This window comes from Lutjanus erythropterus, chromosome 14, assembly GCF_056507025.1.
Source record: "Lutjanus erythropterus isolate fLutEry1 chromosome 14, fLutEry1.hap2, whole genome shotgun sequence".
Classification (NCBI taxonomy): Eukaryota; Metazoa; Chordata; class Actinopteri; order Lutjaniformes; family Lutjanidae; genus Lutjanus; species Lutjanus erythropterus.
Window position 1 is genome coordinate 14997924 of NC_139330.1, and position 8555 is coordinate 15006478.

Below are 8555 nucleotides of genomic sequence, written 5' to 3' on the forward strand. Positions count from 1 at the left end.
CATTTCTTTGTTTCAATTATTTCAGAGAATGAACAGTTTTGATTGGTCAAAGCAAACTTGGCAAACTGATCGGTGATGAAAACACAGTAGTTCTCAGTTGCAGCTTTGTACTATATATCATGTGAAGGAGCAGACGTGCGTCAAGCAGGTCTGACGTGAGCATATTGTAGCATGACATCTGCACGTCTGACATCTGTATTCCCTGCCAAGATGCTGTCACTTCTACTAAAACACCTGTTTTTCATCTCATGCCTCCGATATCTCTGCGGTTGGACAGTTGATGTTTTGACATCCCATGGGTACTCACCGAACCCAGACCACACAACCCTCACATCCCACACTATAAAACAACACAACGCTTCTGATGAAACATTTTCCATTGAAACACGCTTTCTCCTCTTGCCCAAGTGCTCCGCTATGCCAAACATGTGCTGCTCTTTTGAAATGTTGGATCATTAATGTCCATAAACACTTCAAACGCTGAAGAGCGATCGCTATGAAGCTGGCTTGGTGGAGCTGCATTTGGTGGGGTTATTGTTTTAGGCAGCGGGGTAAAGTACAGACCGTTTTTTGGGCGAACAATCTGCTCATGGAAAGGAATCAGATGATTAAGCCTGTGCAGTCTGTATTCACACCGAGGACAAATACCAGTGGGGAACATTTAAGGACTTTGATTATAGCAGATTTGTGCGAATATTTATTGCTGTAGGCTTTATTGTAAAAAAAACTCTTCTTTGTAGAAACATTGTATAAACATTTTTAAGTCTCTTTGATATATTGTTAAATTGACATTTTGGAGGAATCCTGCGTCATCGCTGGAGATGTGGAGCTCTTCCTATGCCAAATCATTAAAATCTCATTTCCCTTGTTATGTCAACCTGAAAGACAGAAGTAATCACATCATTTTGGCTTCTTCGCCAAACAAGTGGTTCCTAATTGAACGCTTTAGATGTATCCAACTGTGGGGAGCATCTTCAGTCCTGTAGTTGCAGGACAAATGTGTGTTTTGTTATCCCAGTGACCTGTGTGTTGATAATTTGGGATTTATTATAAGCAGCCTGGCAGAGAAGATGCAGTGAGGTGCAGAAGGGGGTCAGTGATAATCAAACAATGAGCAAAGCTTTTGTCTTAGAGTGAATAAAGCATAAACTACGGCTTGTCACCAGGGCAAGGAGGAGTAAAGAAACAGATGAGAGGAGTGAGAAATCTGTTGGCCCGAGACTTAAGAGGTGCAGAGGACTGTCAAATCCTCTGCAGCTCCTCTGTCTGTCAAAGTGGTGAAATGTGGATCAATCGAAATGTTGCTCAACACAGTAATTTATCTATTAAGGATGACAAATTTTTGCCTGTTCCAGCATCTCATTTTTTTTCATTAGATCATGCAATGGGTGGTGTATGTGTGTGTGACCAATGGGGCTGGCAACTTGTCCTCATCCCAACAATTTGTCACTCCCCTTGGCCTTTCATACTGAAGCACCTGTTACCCTTATGTGGCTGTTTCAGACGCAGCCAGAAAACCTCTTTTTAACATGTGGTTAATGTTGTGAAATGGTCACAGTTTGGTTAGGTTTAGGCACAAAAACTTCCTGTGTCGGTTTAAAATAAGACCATGTTTGGGGTTACAATAAGTCTTCACTTCCTACATGAATCTGGGCAGACATGGATGTAAACTGTGATATGACTGATTGGTGGAAGTACACAACTGTGAGGCAGTAATCTAGTTAAAATGACTTTTCTTCCAGCTCATCCTCTTCTTTCCTCTTGATCTAAACACTCACAGTAATTTTTGCCAGCACACATTTCAGTTTTGGTAAGTCTTGGACTACAGCTGACTACATGCAGGCCTCCCCACAGTTGGCTTAACCAGAACCAACACATTGACAACAATTTTGCCAATTTTTCCAGCATTGTTAAGGGGACCAAATTCTTTTGTTTTCAACCATTTGTCACTCTGGGATAATCTGCATACACCACTGGTCCTAGTTGCATTGAATATAATCAACTAACAGATACAACTCAACAAAAATGTGAGTACAAGTCTTTAAAGACCCTCAGCAGTGGTTTTTGTGTATTTGTGAAGAACTCGTGTTTTCTTGGGCAGATGGAGGACACTTGATGGCAGAGCTAGTAATGGCACAGGGACTATTTCCACCTAACAATAGCAGAATGCCACCCAAACACTCCCCCTGAGCCACAGCGATTATCCTGGTCCGTCTGAAAAGGGCCTGACAAGTAGGAGATTATGTCAATTAGTGGCTCCTGTCCCACCTGACGTGCCCGCCTTGTCTGTCAGGGTCTGATGGGGTCAGAGTTCACGACCTGACTGCCAAAACATGGAGGCTGCTAACCGCTGGTCACAGAGGAGGGCTTTGACTTGACTTGTGCACAGTTTTATCAGCCTGCATGCCCACACACACACACTAACACACTCTCACCTCCCTCTGACCTTCCTCTGATGACCTTCCGCTCATCCCTGCCTGACCTTGACCTCTGCTGTTGTGTGTGTGTGACAGAAAGCAGGTCAACAGGTCTCCTGGGAAACAGATTTATTTATTGGCTGATGCTTGTCTTTCCAAACGGGTGTAAATCTCTGCGCCAGCCAAGTGTTTGTTCATGCACGTGGGTGTGTGTGAAGAGTATGAACTTTTGTTGCCGCTTATATTTTTGTGCCAGTGTTTGTTTTGTCTGTGCTTTTGCATCCTGGCACGCTTCTGTATAAATACGCGTGTTTGGCTGCACCTACAGTATGAGTGTATCCTCTTTGATGTCTGTGTGTGCAAGACTGTCTGTGCGTGGGCGTGTGTTTGTGTGTGCGTGTGTGTGTGTGCACGCTTTCCGTGCAGCTGTAAATCTCCAGACTGACATGTTGGTTCAGTAGGGAAACAGCAGGTTTGGGACACACTGATGGCCTTCACAGATGGCTTCAGGACCCTGCCCATGGGAGGCCTTCTACTCCACCTATTAATTTATTCATTTTCCACTGCGGAGGAGACACTGAGGCCAATGTGATTGTTTCCGAGAGTCAAAGTCCCCTGAGAGAAGCTTGGGTGTTTTCTTATCCAGTCCCTTCTCAGCCCTCATTCTTTCCTTTAGCCTCTTCTGTCCCTCTGCCCTCCTCTTCCCAGGTTGGTGTTGCTATGTGTGTGTGCACATGTGTGTGTGTGCACATGTGTGTGTGTGTGTGTGTCCTGTGGATCTAACCTCATCACCTCAATGCAACAGGCCAGCTGACAGCCTTTGAATCTCATTGTCACAGTGTCATTATGTCACTGAGTCAGTGACAGATCGGCACCTAGAAAAGGAAAGACTACGATTTGACTCTCACTTATTACTCCTCTCACACTTCGTGCATCTTTAGTGGACATGATGGCTGCCTAATCCCAAAAAAGCATAGATGTGGCCAAGAGGCATTAGAGATGAAGTGTAACTGTATTGCTCAATTATTTGCAGTTTGTCTTCAGTCCGTATATCAATCTGTCTCCACTTTGGGAGGTGGTTTAGACACATTTAGCCAGATGTTGAAAAGGTGTAAATTACTATGCTCTCCAAGTACTCCAAGAAACTCCAAGAAATATGCACCTGCTTTTATATTTACACAAGTGTAACATAATTTAGCAGCTTATTGAAGTAGCCATTTACAAGGTTTTGCTGTATTCTGTGATACTGACAGATGAAATGTCACTAATATTAGCCATTATCCCTTTCAAATTATAGTGATAATAATGAAGCGACTCCCTTGACTTCAGTATTGTCACATTTACCTGATACTGGTTCCTGTGTTTGTGTAGGTTGATGGAGCACAAGATGCTCTTATTCTGCCTCTGTCTTTTTTTTTTTTTTTTTTTCAGTTTTACAAAAGTTACCTCCAGCCTCTGGACTTGCATCAATGCTCAGATTTGCATCTACTTCAGGAAAAGCAAGATAGATACAATCAGACTGGTTGTCTGCAGTGGTACCAAAGCAATGTATATGACGCTAAATGTAAACAAAGGTGTAGCTTGATTTTACCTTGATATGAGACACTTAAAATGACAAGTTTAGGCGTGAACACACACAAACACCTTACTTTAATGACCATATTGATAGTGAAATACAAAGTAATTTTCCTGAAACCCTCCCACATGTCATTTGGCTTGAAAAGTGCAACTTAATTCATTCACTGACTGACAGACTGGATCACTGGTTGCTTTCTATTTGGCAAATGTAGCTCCTCGCGTCCCTCAGGGGAAATCCCAGAATTATTTTGAGGAGACAGGAAATGTCAAAAGTTAGCTGACAGTTAAAAATAAAAACACCTAGCATCTGATGACTACCACTTCAGTGATGATTATAAATATACTGAGGCATCAGGGCATCACAGAACGTAATTAAAATATCTTTATTATGAAAGAGCAGAATGGACATGGGGGAGCAATAAATACAGCTAATATTCTAAATGAAGTGTAGTAGAATAATTAATTTGTGAAAAGCCGCAGGTGCAGGCTGACATCCTTTGCAGGATCAGGGTATCATACTGGAGGATTCTTAATAAGAACAAGCCTGCATACAGGAGCTCAGACCAGAGCAAAATGCTGCCTTGGGGCCTGATCAGGCCCACTGAAAGTTTACATTACATTTAAAAACCAACGGCCTATTGGTATCATTATGCTTACCATTACATCATTATCAAGCCTCTATTGTGAAAGTGGTCAGCGTCCTTTTTGTTAAACTGACACTTTATTCACCCATGTTGTTCGCATCATTCTTCTTCTATTGTTGCAGTTTTTATCATTGCAACCTGTATGCATGCATAGCATACCATTAAAAAAAGCTTTGGACCGTGCCAACTGGGTTCTATTGTAGGAGAGGACCTTATATCACCACTGTGTCTGGTCCACTGCAGCCTGATCAATTTCTCATGTGCCTTCATCATGAAGAATAATTGCCAACCCCTCATATGGATGCTCATTTTTCAATGGAAAATAAGGAGGAAATAAGGAAGACCTTTTGACTTATGAAGAAAAGATAAACAAATTTCATGTTTTTAGGATTAATTCATGATTCAGATTTCACACACATAATTTTGGTTTTTATTTTATGACTTCGTATGAATAATTGTGGAGCCTAATCTGCACTATTACAAATAGATAAGTATTAATGATATTATAGTAAGTACAGTATAGTGACCAATCAATAAACAGATGCAAGTAATAAACTTCTACATAGCATACACCTGTATATCTGTGGAAGCAGGACAGGAGGAAGCTAAATTAGCGGGATTGAAAGCAGTCGCACACTTACTCATAAATTCCCCTGTATGAAATCATTTAGGATATAAACTGGCACATTAGTGTGAAAGTGAGGCTGTTGCAGAGAACAGAAAATTATCTGTTTGGCTCTGAAAAGCAATGATTTCATATTCCACATGCATTGTCAAATGGTTCGGACTCCACATCGTTTAGGTTTAGGTTTAAGAATGACATTACTGAAACAATCCTGCTTTATCATTCATATTCATCATGACTGAGAAAATTACTCAGCTAGCTGAAACTGACCGTTTAACTCAAGAAAGAATTCATGTAAATGAGAGTAACTGTGTGTGTGTGCCACATGAACAAAGTTTCACTGACTTTATTATAGGGAGAAAATGATTCCCTGGCTCGCTCTAGGCCTTCTAAAGGGAGTCTACGCGGCACACTTATGCACATCAACAAGCACACTCACAAAAACACACACACACACACAACAAAACACAACATCTTTAATGCATTTTACTGAGCAAGGCAGGCCAGGGCTCTGAGCCAGCACAGTCCTTTTGCCCATGTGCTGCTGTTTCCACCCTCGCTCACCCTCTTCTTCTAAATGAATGTACAGCTCTGCCTGTCCTCCCTTCCTGCAGACAGGTGGTCCAGCGGTTCAGACCAGAAGGATGTCTGGCTTACCGTCTAATGCTGTTTTAATGGTACCTTGTGTGGTGGGTAGAGAGAGGCATGCTGCAACTAATAGAAATTCTTCTGACCCTCCAGAAAGTTATATAATGGTCTCTTTCTGTAGAGGTAGACTAGTCAAATCTGATTAACGTGTGCGTGAACTTGTGTGTGTGTGTGTGTGTGTGTGTGTGTGTGTGTGTGTGTGTGTGTGTGTGTGTGTGTGTGTGTGTGTGTGTGTGTGTGTGTGTGTTCATGACTGCATTTATGTTTTAGTTAAAAGAAGATTTAAAGAAAAAAGGAATCTAAATGTTTTGAGATTATTCCAACTTGTCCTGATAAAGAGACATAATTTAGAAAGTAGTAAAGTGATCTTTTGAATTTGTGTTGATTTTATAACTGAACTGGTAACAATTTCAGCCCTTTTACTTGTTTTAATGAAAAATGCAACTTGTTGCCAGTGCATAATACTCCGTCCAAAGACAATGAAGTTTAAAACATCAGCAGTAAATGTCGGCTTTTTTTGTCAGTTGCCCAGAATCAAAGAGTGAGGGCCTCCGTCCAGACTCACAGTTCCTCTCCACCCATCCTGAAAACCTGGGTGCAGTTACAAAATCTAATATTAAATATTGGATCTTTGGATATTTGTCCTTTCATTGTCCAAAATCTATAAATAAATCCAATAAAACCTTCATTGATAAAGGGATCACTGGATGTATTTTATAGCCACTGGTTTCAGAGTCAGTATGTGTCAAAAAAAACAAAAAAAAAAGAAAAGAAAAAACACGTAAATCTGATTTCCATTGCGCACATTCTGGCTTCATTAGCTCATTTCCCAAATGAACTTTATCATACTAGGAAAATATTTGCTCAAATACTGAAAAAGTGTTTGTAAGTCGATCACACCCATCTTTCTGGGTTTAATCAAAAGAAATCGTGGGAAATGTTGAAAACCACCAACGTAAGTAGAACAAGTGGGTGGGTGACTGAAAGCGTGTTAAATGAAAATGCAAATTAGAGCATTAATTTCTGGAATGTGACTTGTTAAGATGGGATGTTAAGGTGTGTGCAGTGCGTGTCTCATTCACAGTTTGTCAACTACTAACATTTGGTCACCACCCCTCATCCAGACACGTATGGTTACCGGCTGTATGAGACACATCGGGCTTTTGACGTAGTATAAAGAGGGAGAATGTCTACATATGGAGGATGTGGGGTGGACAGATGGCTCAAACAAACACAGGACTTTCACCCAAGAGTCAGAGGCTCTTATCCCATGTGAAAACCAAAATGTTACTAAAAGTTCTATGGTACATAACATTACATGTGTCACGAGACTTTTGTCGTACGACTTTCATCTTGCAAGTCACTTCAGTGATGTCACGTGATGTATGTAACTAGGGCTGTAATGATAAGGATTTGTTTTCATCACGGTGACAAAGCAGCACATTGCTATGGGATGACGGTCCTAATAATTGTGTTTAATTGGACTTTATTGAAGCATACTGTCATAAATGTAGTGTAGCTCCTTTAAGGAAAGGGGCAGTGTGTAATGTGTGTGTGGTGTGTAAGTGACGGAGAGCAAGCAGCAGTCTGAGAGGGTGCAGTCAGTCAAACTGTCAGTCTGACAGTAAATGTACAGTTGAGGGTACGGTGTGTCAGTTAGTAAGCACCGCAACTTTTCAAGACCAAGAAAAGTTTAATCTTCAAAGTGGTTCACAACGTAAATTAAATAATGTAATAAAAGGGCTTTCTGGCAGATGCTTATACAGCCACTAAAGGGTAGCTTGGGCTTCAGTATGAGACGCTGAGGGGCGGCGATTAAATGCTGGTATGTGACGGGCTTGGTGAGAACGGGTTGGTGTGTGTGTGTGTGTGTACGTGCTGGTGACAGCCAGACAGACGGACACTATTCAACTGTGAAAAAGGTGCTGCTTATCAGCGCGCTGCAATAAAAACAGACAATGTTGCCATTCTTCTATTGTGTGTGTGTGTGTGTGTGTGTGTGTGTGTGTGTGAGAGAGAGAGAGAGAGAGAGAGATGGCGAAGCCCTCCCTGAACTACTTTCCTGTAACCAATCAGTGTTGTATGTTTTAGTGCATGTATGTTTGATGGAACTGATGTTTGTTTGAATCAAGGTCTCACTGGAGGAAAGTGAGACAATAGGAGCTTGTCGTCATATTTTCCCCAACATGGGTGTATTTTGAGTGTGTGTGTGTTTCTTTGTGTATCGCTGGTCCCTCATCGGGCCCTTATTAAGTACGTACACTAAGTGACCTTTGAGGAGGTGCTGATGGGTGTCTGTGGGACCCAGCCAAGTTTCTCCTCCGTCTCCTTTTTCACCTTCCTTCTTTTTTTGTCTCAGGTCACTGATTTACCACGTCTTGTTTTATGGAGGCTGTTCACCATTATATGTAATCTGCTCATCAGACTTAATCATAAAGGATGGGGGTCAACACTTCACAACAAAGGCTTCTCCACCTGTATGGAATTTAAATTTCCAGCTGTCTGTTTATTGTGTTTGATTACTCGCAGAGGATCTGCTGGTCCCGTCCGACACGTTTCTACCCATTAACCCCATCCCCTGCTGTTTCTGTCATTCCATAGTGGAGGGACAGAGTGTGCATCTCCACAATCAGTTGGAAATAG